An 11,799-nucleotide genomic window follows, 5' to 3' on the forward strand; every position below is an offset into this window, starting at 1 on the left:
TGCTGCATTATCGATGACTGCGATTGGTTCTCCTGCTCTAAGGGGTGTGTGTGACTGAGCTCTTCCTCTGCTTTCCTCTTTCCTTATCTTTGCATTCTTCACTTTGTGAGTGAACAACCCTGTTTAAACAACTCACAGCTAACAAGGCTAAATACACAATACATTCACAAATCATATTAAAAGCACAATTGCTGTCCTGGCCACAAGTATCCAATTACTTTGACACAGTGAATGAAGTGCAGTTACTTTAGAAAGCCTCACCAGGAGGATCTCTGTCTGTGATACATGCTGCTTTATCAGCCGAGGTGCAGGTCTGACCTATTTAATAAGAGCCATTGCAAGGTATTCAAATGTCACTGCTCTGTGCAATTTCATGCTTCACAACTAGAGGCTGCAATATCTGTTTCTACAAGAAAACACGATTGTCACCATAAATGAAGTAATTAAACAAATTGTATATTTTAGGGGGAAACTCAATGTGGAAAACTCTTTAATAGTCTAATAAAACCATATAAAATACAACAGAGCAATTAAGTCTTGTTCACAATAAATAACAAAAACTACAAAATCAATACTGTGGCACACAAATATAATGAAATGTATATGTCAAAACCCCATGGTTGACAGTGTTATATCTGAAAAACCACTGAAATAATTAATACAAATTATCATTTTTTATTGTATCCTTCCTTTCTCTGTGTTTCAAAGCTTAGTCACTGAGCATAAATTCACCACAGAGCACAAGATAATACATCACACTTTTACAAAATACTGTGCAAGGACTCAGACGTACAACCGTGAGGTGAGCATGAACAAACACCCATATTTCATGATTGATGCACTGGCAAAGATCCAGTTCACCACTTCCTTGGAAGAAAAAAAAAATCTATCTCTCAAGGCTTGGGGTCAGGAGTTAAATATTTTCTGCATAGGCAATCCGCTCTTTCTGCCACACTATTTATAGCGCAGGCAGAAACAGCTGAGCTGACTGCAGTGATGTCACTTGCGCTGATGGAATGCTTTGTTCCACAGCGTGTGCGCATGCCACCTGGGTCTGTGCGAGCTGCGAGGGGAAGCTCGATGCAGGAGCCAAGATGGCTGACACTTGCCCCATTTTTCAAGTGTAAAAAACCATCACTATCTGCTTCAACCAGGCTGTCCACGGCCCCAAATACACTGCATAACCTTACGGAGGCATTCATCCCTCTGTCATGGCTCTGTCTATTAATGTCATGAAAGATATCAGTATTTGTGGCTGCCATTTAGAGCTGAGCGCTCATGCCAAAGTAGGGCAGCATTAGGGTAACCACACACTGCAGCTGAATGGGAGAAACTAACAGACAGGGACTTAAAGCATTTAACTGTTTGTCGCTCCGTGCATAACATGCATATAGCTAAGGCGTTGAAGAAGTACTATACCCATATATATTTTTAGCAAGCCTTTGGGCTTCTTTCAGTGTCCCTAAAAGAGCATGGTTGCCTGGCAACCATTATTGTTGCCATGGAGATTCAGTGTTGGCAGCTGCTGCAATCAGCATTAACTCAAGGCACATATTCTCATTCCGATAGTCAGGCGATGGGAAGGCAACTAGGACACACAGTCAGAGAGGGATAGTAATCAGAGTGAAACATATGCTCATCCATTACTCGCTGCATTAATACAATTATATCAAAAGAAATTTATGGCTGTGGTTTGGTGCAATGATCACATTGCAGGCAGAGGCATAAAATCCCACCTCATAACAGAGCCCCACTTTCATCTAATAAATGGCACCAGGCTGTAACACAATGGAAAACAATGCCATTTTGTCTCTGACATAAACATATCTGTTAAAAACTGGATCTATTTAGAGTCACATTAGTGAACAGACATTTGTTTCCATTTTTCTTTGAAGGAATCATGGTAAAAAAAAAATGTTATAAGCTGTATGCAGCCTGCTTTTGTAAATGTTAATAATAATAACACAACAGTGTCGTGCTGCAAAATGTAGGAACAGCAAATGAAAGTAGCACAGTTAACAATATTGTTTACATATTAAATCATTTTATGAGGCACCTTATTGCACAATGAGTTGTACACCATCTGGGAGACAGTAAGGGTTATGCTTAGTGATAAATTTTAGATTAAACTCTATTCGCAGCAGCTCTCTTCATTTCAACCTGTTGGGGGATAAGTGATATTTACCTCTTCCCACTCTTCATATGGGTACACGTCCATGCCCACTGGAACAATTGCAGCCCTGTTGAGAGTAGACACGCACAGAGATCATAATAGCAGTTATTTCCTCTCTGGGTTTTTTCCAGGGCCCAGCGCTCTCCCTCACTTCACTGTTGACATCACAGAGATATGTGGGGATAAAGAGGCAGAGAAAAACAATAACAGACCCACTGACCCCCATTTCACAAACTTTGAACGTATGGGGGAAATCCACTTACAAGCCTAGAAGACCTGCTGATTGGGCCTGAATAGGCTTTTTATGAGGGAACAGTGGAAGTGCAGCAGAGGGTCCTGACTGCTGCCATTTCTGAGCGAGGAGGCTTCTTCAACTGATAGTGCAGATTTACATCTAACCTCTTGTGCACCTTGGCTGTGATGCAACGCTGAACTGTATCTCAAACCAGAGAGACAATTGGATAAGTGTGCAATGCAGTTATTGAACTATACATGAATCCACACTGCCTTGTAAAATCAGCAATTTGATCATATCAATCCTGCTGCATCTGTTTTACAAAAATAACTGTGACTGAGTAATGCGAGGCGACGGCGTTATTAGAACAAAGGCATGGGCACCTGTGTCCAGAATAAATGAATTAATTCTTTAAATGCAATTACTACTTAATGCTCACACAAGAAGGATAAGTGTCTTCACTACATTTAAAGACACGCAGGGCTGTTAACACACATCTTTCTGAAACAAATCAAGATAAAGCTGCTCAGCTTCAATTTATATTAAAGCCAGGGGTTTTCCTTTCAGCACACCTTCCATTAGACTATCTACTCCTCTGAAATAAAAAACCTTAGGTTAATGATTCTGTGAATTTCCCCTCTCTTACAGCGTTAATTGCCCTACATGAGAGAAACATGGCTATGGGAGTCAGACGTGATGATCTCCTGGCATAAGCATTAGAATGGAGGCTCACCTTGCTTTCTCTGGATGCTGCTGGTTGACATTTAACATCACAGAGAGAGGGGAGGTGGAGAGCCAGATGCCCTACATGCACATTTGACCCCCTGCTAATGTCAGAGGGGGAAGGTCCCACACACTCATCCCCGCTTCACTCACACAAAACACTGCAAGGGTGCAGAGTACACAGTATCAGTCTCAGTGGTCACAGGAAAGGATGCAGTTTCCTGAGAGAAATGTTTATGTGGCGAGAAGCAAAATTCATTCAAGATGTCATAATTCTTGATGACACACGTCCTTTTTAATGGACTGGAATTTAGGTTAAGAGATCTGCTGTATGATGCACAGTCGATACTGTGTGATAGTTGGAAAAAATAAACCTTAAAAGCAATGTATAAGAAAACTTCTGTAATGTCTTAATGTAATGTTGTGATGTTTTAACGTCTAAATGTACCTTAACTAAGTCAATTTACAAACGGCCTACACAAAATTTCATCTCAAGAGATTCCTCTTTTCCACACCATTGCTAAAAAAGTGCACATCCTCTCTGATATATCGTCCTCCTAAATTACAGATGTGGTTGAATGTGTAAATTTAACAGCAATTAAGGGAAAGAGATGGGGGGCGGGGGTTTATACTGAGCGGAAAACAAAATGTCTGTAGCATAAGGGAAGATGCACACTGGAGGACACTACAAACACAGCCAGCAGGCCTGTAACCCAGTGCAGATGACCTGTTTCTGCCTGCACGCAACCATGAAATAACAACTGCTGTTTGGTGTTTGATGTTAGCTCGGGGAGCGTACTGTCCCTGCTCAGCCTAGGTTAAGCAGGCACACGTTACCATCAGGAATTGTTTGACAAAAAAATAAAAGAAAGAAAGACAAAAAATGGGAATGAGGTCATATCCTGAAACAAAGCAGGATCTACATCTACTGGGTTATCCTCTAATTCTGGATTCTATTCATTGCAGGTCAGGACTGGAGGCACATATAACATTATAACCCACATAATCATTTTTTTCAGAAATACAGATTACACAAGATGACGTTCTGCCACTGAATGCCTAAAACCTTGTACAATTACAGCTGTAAAGATGTCAGAAAATATGTTTATGTATTTATAGAGGAGAGCAAAGTGCAACATGAGGTCTAATAAAAGAGGACACATAACTACTTTCATAAACAACGACCTATTGATGACAGTTGTTGATACTGTAGTTTTACAAACTGATGAAGGTTTGAAATTGATTTGTGTGTCTTAAGAGCAATTTTCCCCCAGTGACAAAATGACATGGGCAGAGAATACACTGTATTTTTAATGAACATAATTATTAACAAGAGTAAATATCAGTACAGTTGTTCAGAGGGCAGGAGCTGATACATGCAGAAGGTTGCATTATTGTATAATATATGTGATGTGAATTATAATTGCACATAAAACAATAGCGAGAAATTAAAGGACAAATTCTGTAAATATTCCACTGCTAAATGTTCCAAATATTTCCACTCAAAGTGTGGAAATTCACAGCATGCTCTCTCTTTCTTATGTGGTGCTGTGGATATGTGCACCTGTCTGTGTTGCTGATGTAACATTAGACAAAGCATCTTTTTATATCAACCAGGAAAACAAAACAAACGACCTTTTCCAACTTCTCAACATGAACATTCAGGTCTGTGTTGACGGCTTTTCACCAGACTGACTATAAGTTTGGGAAAATTCAAAAGCAACCAAAAACAAAACATTATGATATGTTAAAATGATGCTGGTATTATCCTTCACAGTTATCAGGAGCATATTTATAAACACGTGAAAGGATCAATACTCATCACAAAACAATTTCAGTTTACAACAACTGTTTTTTTTCCCTCATTATAATCAAATTATGACCAAACAAAAATCGTTTAAAAAATCTAAACCACACTAATCATAGGAAGACTTCATACAAATGTCTTACAAATTTTCACAATTACAGATCAGCTAAAATAAATAAACAAAAATAAATACACCAACTAATTAAACCAGCTTTGGTGTACATTTTGTGGAGAACATTATAGTACACAGAGCAACATCGTTTAGGTTGTGTGAGGTTGGGGGGGGGGGGGGGAGGCCTGACACATGACGCAAAAAAAAATAAATAAATAAAGGGGGCAGATAGAAAGGCTGCGGTTATTAAAGCATCTCGTTGCTAAAAAACCGATGCAACTGCTACGTTTACTGCCGCAGAGCACACAGCCTGCAGCAGCCTGCACACTTTTCCCAACAGGCAGATGCATTTTCGTTTCGATTTTGGTTCTCAATTCGTTGCACAGTTTCCCACAAAAAGACAAACACCGACGCTTATAAGGGATCTTTAACGCCCACAAGTAGCTTTCAAAAGAAATCCATGCAGGTCATTTTTGCTCGGTGCTGACTTGAGTAAAATTAAGTGGATTCTTTTTTTTTTGTTTGTTTGTTTGTTTGTTTTTGAAGTAAATTCTGCTGTGGGATTGTTTGATGTGGCCAAGCTGCTAAGGGAGGCCTGCTTTAGGATTTTCTCGTCACCAAATCACTGAATGGCTCCGGTTGAAAAAAATGCACGTAGAAACTAAACAGCGTCTCGATGTCGCCTCAGTTCTAGTTTTGCACTTGTTCGCAGAGGCTCCATGTGCAGAAAGCTGTGCGTTCCGATCCCCGCAGCCTCCGTGCGTTTTCAGGTTTGATAATGCGCTGCCACTGACTACATGATTTTATGCAGTTTCGTCAGATGGGCTCAGTTGCTGTGCAGGCGGTCATACCCCTCTGTTTGTCCTTTGAGTCCTCAGGTGTGGAGAACAACGTGTTACTGTGCGACAGAAATCCCATTCCGGAGAGGCTGAGCGCATTTCCAGCAGAAGAGTCCAACAGATGGACGAGGTGTAGTTTAATAATAGGTCCAAATAGTCCCGTGTGTTTCCACCCGTCGGCTGACTGCTGCACGGAGCCCAACTTCCACTATTAGGCTGCAACTTTTTCAAACTTCCACCTCTGACCAAATGATGGAATTTGCATCTGCAGCCACTGGTTAATGCTTTCTTTCTCCCCCACTTCTTTTCTTCCTTTCACGCCCCCTCTCTCACCCCCTAATTCCCCCCCCCCCCCCCAACAGTGGGGCACAGTGGCTGCCCCTTGATTAATAAATGTTTATGTGTTTTGAAGTGCGGGACAAAAGGGGGTGGCCTGTGACCCCTAGGAGCCCCGACCTTGTGCAGGTTCATTGTGAGGCTCTGGGAAAGAGGCTTTGGGACGGAGACCCCGGGCCACTGACCCACACACATCCCAGAGCCCTGCCATTCATGTGCGCACCGCTGCATGTCGCCCCGCAGCTCCCATTGTTTCAGCGGGAACAATGGCTTTACCCCCCTCTCTGCCAGAGGAAAAAAAAAGCAGCTTTCAAACTTCCCTCTATATGAAGCCTGATGCAAACCCCCGGCAGACTTTCTCTCTAACCCCTTTAAATGAAGAATAACAATGTTGACAAAACGTTAACACTGTTAGTGGTATGTTCACCCCCGTTGCATCACACGCCGACGTTGCATCATTGCACTGACTGGGTTCTTGCAGCCGTCAAAGGCCAAAACTGCAACACAGTGAAACAATACGACAGCAACAGAGTGAAACTGTGAGAGAGAGGATGGGATACGCAGAGGATGAGATGACAGAAGGAGAGGACTCGGGGAAAAAAAAAAGTAGACCGTGAATAACACCTACAGGCTATTTCTAATGCTGGAATCAGATATATATTAATAGGTTGGAGGTAAGTAGGCATTAGCAGGCCTGCGTGTTCCGCCTTGACTACAGGGTTAGTGAGGTTACTCGAATGACATCATCCATGGGGCCCTGGTTTAGATTGGATCTTTGCCTGGGAGTCAGTCGCTGCAGGAAGTGGAGGGGATACAAACGAGCAGTGCAGGACTGCCACTTGCTTCAATCAATTACTGCCTCAGTGTTGAATGCCCAACCAAGACTCCCTGAACTACAGAGCCTCTGTCCTCTTGCATGTTAAAACCGGTGAAGCAGAAGGAGCCTAAATGCCAGAGAAGTGTGCGGACAGAAATACAAATGTGAGAGGGAAATGTTTCACCTATTTCTTCGCAGTAAAACAGTGAGGCGTTTGAGGCATTTGCATTGTTAGGCCCGTTAACACACTGCAACGGAAACAGACACACAGGTTCTCCTCATTATTGCTCAGTTTATCTGGGCAGGCTTCACATACAATGGGACTATAACACAATCTATAGAAAACTGAGTTGTAATCTAGCGTCCTGGTGCTTCAAACTGCAACGCACTAATGGACCTTTCAAGACAAACGGCATTAAACATGATTAATTGTGGCCGGCAAGGCGACGACCCGACTGCACATATTATCCCAACGTAGAGCTCCGGGAGATTATAGAATAGTTATTGCTGCACATATAAACCACAGCAGACCTGCACTAGCTGTGGCTGTTTGACTGCTCACTGAAAGGCAGTTGTACAGCTACAACATGCATGGAAATAATAATAATAATAATAATAATAATAAAAAGGAATACAAAATTTTAAAAATCATAATTATTATAACACTTCGGATTTTCCCGGAGCGCGCACAGGATAGGCTATATTTGCGTGTCAGTGTGAGCGAGCGCGCATTTGTGCGTATAAATGCTTGTGTGTGTGTGTGTGCGTGTGCATGTGAAGCGAGAGAGAGAGAGAGAGAGAGAGAGAGAGAGAGAGATTTTACTCATTGTAATGCACAGAACGACCTGCCCTCTTTTGAAAAAAAAGCGAGAAAGCGCAGCCATGCTTTGCAGAGGCTACAGCATCGCTCTCACTGGTAGTATCAGCTTCTCGCCAAACGGAGTCTGTGCTGGTCCGCCGCTACCCCCCCCCCCCCCCCCCCCCCCCCCACCCCCGAAAGGACCCGGGAATACAAGCGACTGCCTCCACGATGTAAAGATCTGCAGTGAAGTAACAACGGTAGAGTGAAGTGAAAGACAAAAAAACAAAACAAAACCAAAAAAAAAAAAAAAAAAAGAGAGAACAGCAGAGCTCGGATAAATATTAGCAGAGCGCGGTGCACCACCATATGGCGTGGACCACATCATGGTGAGTATCTTATGTCTTCGTTTGCTTTATGATCGACACTTTGATTTTCACCAGTTACACTTCATTTGTATTTTTGCTTCAGCGGTTGGTGAAACGTTTAGGCCTGTTTCAGCAGACTGAGGGAGAATAGGGATCATGTTGGCGTCTGTAGCTGGATAACGGTCCTGTGTACGCTTCCCCATGCACGTTGCACTTGCCATTGTTATTGCGAGCTTTAGGGAATAAACCTCCTCAGGGTTAAGAGAGCTGGCGAAGAGAGGCGACCGGAGAGCACAAGCCGACCCGCGTTTCATGTCGACGTTTGCATAACCAATAAGAAGGACAGAGAGGACGGTGCGTTTCCGAGCCGCGTCGTTTGTTCGTTGCGCGGTGCTTGAGGACAATAGGGGTCGTGTTCCTGTCGGTGGCACAGACAGGAGACACAGAGGGACCCGAAATATGGTGATGTGCTGACAAGCCCCGTGATGAAACGACGGCCGACACGAGATCTCGCCCGGTTTTCAGGGGATGGGATGTTTCCGTCTAAAATGGCGATTCCCTTTGTTTCTGCATCCCCTCTCCTCTCGATTCTAGCGAGTGAGTAATGCATTGCAATTACCATATCTACGAGCCTGCGCCTCCTCGTTCCCACTAGCCTGCCTTTCACACGGTGGATTTTCTGCCCTTTAATGGATAAACATGAGCTGTCAGATGGAGAATTGGCCCCAGATACGGTGAGCCCGGGGGCTCCGTCAAGATCAGATCGGAAGGCAGGTATGCGCCTCCTAATTGTGATTAGACAGCACTGACTTCATTTACATTGAAGCAGTTTTTAGACTGCATTAGAAGATATGCAAATCAATAGGTTCTCTCCAGTCTGCATCACTGCAGATTAAACTGGATTAGAATTACATTGGTCTCGGATCTGTGTCAGTCCCTCATACAATAATGTAATTAGTATGAAAGTAATTAAGCCTAAATACATCTCCAAGCACAGAATGTACTGCACTTTGGCATCACACTTAATATGCACCTTATATAATCCCACCATGACAGACAGAGCACAGTCCAGCAGTTTGGTGTGTTTCAGTGTCACTCGCTGATTTCAAGGACTAAAAAAAAATGAGTTGCAGCTCATCACACTGAGCAAAATACAGTATTTGTGCCTCACATCAAACAGCAGGCTCAGGATGACATGAGCATCCCTCCCTCATCCTTGTGTGTGTGTGTGTCTAAGTGTGTGCAGGGGAGGGTGCATGTGCGCATGCCCGTGCATGAGTGTGAGTCTGTATTTGTGTGAGTGTATGTACACGTGTGTGCCCATTTTTTTTTTTTTTTTTTTTTTTTTTTGGATAGTGCAATGTTGCATAACTGTTCACAGCCAATGCCAGATTTAGGGCTTCACAATTTGCGGGGCCATTGTTGGCATTTCCTCCGCCGGCCCGTACGTAGGCTACACACACACACACACACACACACACACACACACACACAGATATATATATAGAGAGAGAGAGAGACAGTTCACCAGTCAACTGCAGAACTATTAACACATTTCGGCGATAAACGTTAATACTCCGAATGGGAAGTCGTCAATTTCCCTCCTAGTTTCAAGGACACAGGGTAGTGATCCAGGAGGACGCTGGGTAATATAGAGGAACATCTGTTTGCCCGGTGACGTCAGCACCCCCCCCCCCCCCCCCCAACCAACCCTCCCTCCCCAACCCCCCCCCCTCCCCCCCCAATCCCAATCCTCTTGTGCTGAAGGCAGATGCCTCATTTGTTTGGCTGGAGCACCATTAATCCCAAAGTCAGAGGAAAAGACCGGACGGAGAGGGATCAGTCCCAGTCAGGCGGTGTCGGCGCTGGGCTCACGCTGCACAGCCCGGTGCCGGTGTCCCGGTCAGTTCGCTGCTGGACGCACGCAGGCAGGACACCCGCAGTTTGCCGAGGCTCTTCAGCTGCCCCATTTGCGATTTGCGGCAGTTTTAACTGTGTGACCCGCAAGTAGAGGCTGCAGGATGTGTGTGTTTGTGTGTATGTGTTGGGGGAAAACTGCGTGCGTTATGTGACTAGGAAAATCAATATTTTGGACGTGGACAGGGACTTTTTTTTTTTCTCCTGTTTCGTGGATGCCAGCTGGTTTTTAAACAGGTCAATGTGGAATATGAGATTGTGTCACCTGCAGTCCTATAGCCTGTGAAGTTCATGACGCATTTTTGTGTTTTCTTTTTTGTAGGTGCATTATGGGATAATGGAGGACTTTTATGCTTTCTGCAGTTTTGGACAAAGCAGTCGACGGAAACAGATCAAACGGAGTCCTTTTTCGCCTGCAATAGCGGCCTGGGACGTATACTAATCATTTTGCCCGCAAAACTACCTGCTGGCATTATTTTGCATTTAAGTCATTCCTATAACTTAACCTCCTTTTCTCCAATTGAATGTTTTTTTTTTTGTTTTTTTTTTACAATATAAAGTAGGCCTGCACAACAACTGGGAGAGGATTTGATCTCTTTGGACCCTGCGAGATGCTTGGGATTTTTTTTTTTTTTTTTTAATTTCCATATCTGGCCAAACTTGACGTCCCAGTACAATCTTTAGTCACACACGACACAGGCCTCGCAGGCTGCAGAATAATTAGATATTTGTAATAACAGCTTTCAGGGAAAGGTTCCAGGTGTCTGGCCGTTTCCTACAGCAGAGGGAATGCAGCTGGTGGACGGACACACACACACACACACACACACACACACACACACACACACACACACAGACGGGCGGGTTGTGTCTCTCCGTGTTCACAGCGGACCTTGATTTAATGTCTTACAATTAAGGCACGCGGTGAATGCCAAGAGATGATCCCTCTTTCTTCAGATGTCGAAACACCAGAGAAACACGTCACCTCTTTCTAACTGTTGACATTTTGAAAAAAAAACAACAACAACAAAAAAAAGGTTTGCTTCTGTCGTTTCCAACTGTAACGTGTTATTCATGTACTGCCCCCTCCCTCCCCCCTCCCCCCTCCCTCCTTTGAAGAAAATAAAATAAATACACACAATTTTTTAAAGCTTTTGGTTTTTATGTGAACAACCATGTGATGGCTCCAGTGTGTGCTGAAGTGTGTGTGTGTGTGTGTGTGTGTGTGTGTCGGTGGGAGCTGTCCATCCACAGACAGGCTGCCCGGGAGCGCTGTCCACCTTCTGTGGTGCTGAAATTCACGCACCACCGATCAGCATTTTGTTTCACTCGTCTGCAGCGCGGAGGCAGAAATAGCTGGACTATTTTACTGTAGTGCAGGAATGTAGCCCGGCCCCTCGACATATGAACCGTGTGCACACAGACACACATACATACAAGCGAGGATGTCAGAAGATTGAAGAAAGAAAAAAAAAAAAGCAGACTTTTCTAAAGCAGTTAGACTGAAGAGCTTATTTTTCTTAAAATTAAATTGGAGGGGAAATCTGCAAACGGAGTGACAGTGGTGTATCTGCTCTCCACTGCGGTTCAGCTGGTTTCAGTTTTATTTTACACTGACATAGCCGAATAATAAAAGAGAAGCACTCCTCTGATTAAATCTAAATTATTATCGC

General features: G+C 43.7%; 1 long non-coding RNA gene across 1 annotated transcript; it reads left to right on the plus strand.

Annotated features, from left to right (window-relative positions):
• The first annotated feature begins 8,049 nt into the window (after nucleotides 1–8,049).
• LOC139625353 (uncharacterized) lies at nucleotides 8,050–11,267 on the plus strand. The gene is made up of 2 exons (XR_011691875.1): nucleotides 8,050–8,230; nucleotides 10,449–11,267. It is a non-coding gene; the product is annotated as an uncharacterized lncRNA (long non-coding RNA).
• Nucleotides 11,268–11,799: the final 532 nt, after the last annotated feature.

The sequence above is a fragment of the Trachinotus anak genome, unplaced genomic scaffold, assembly GCF_046630095.1.
Source record: "Trachinotus anak isolate AG129_WGS33_773 ecotype Australia unplaced genomic scaffold, CSIRO_AGI_Tana_v1 ptg000009l, whole genome shotgun sequence".
Classification (NCBI taxonomy): Eukaryota; Metazoa; Chordata; class Actinopteri; order Carangiformes; family Carangidae; genus Trachinotus; species Trachinotus anak.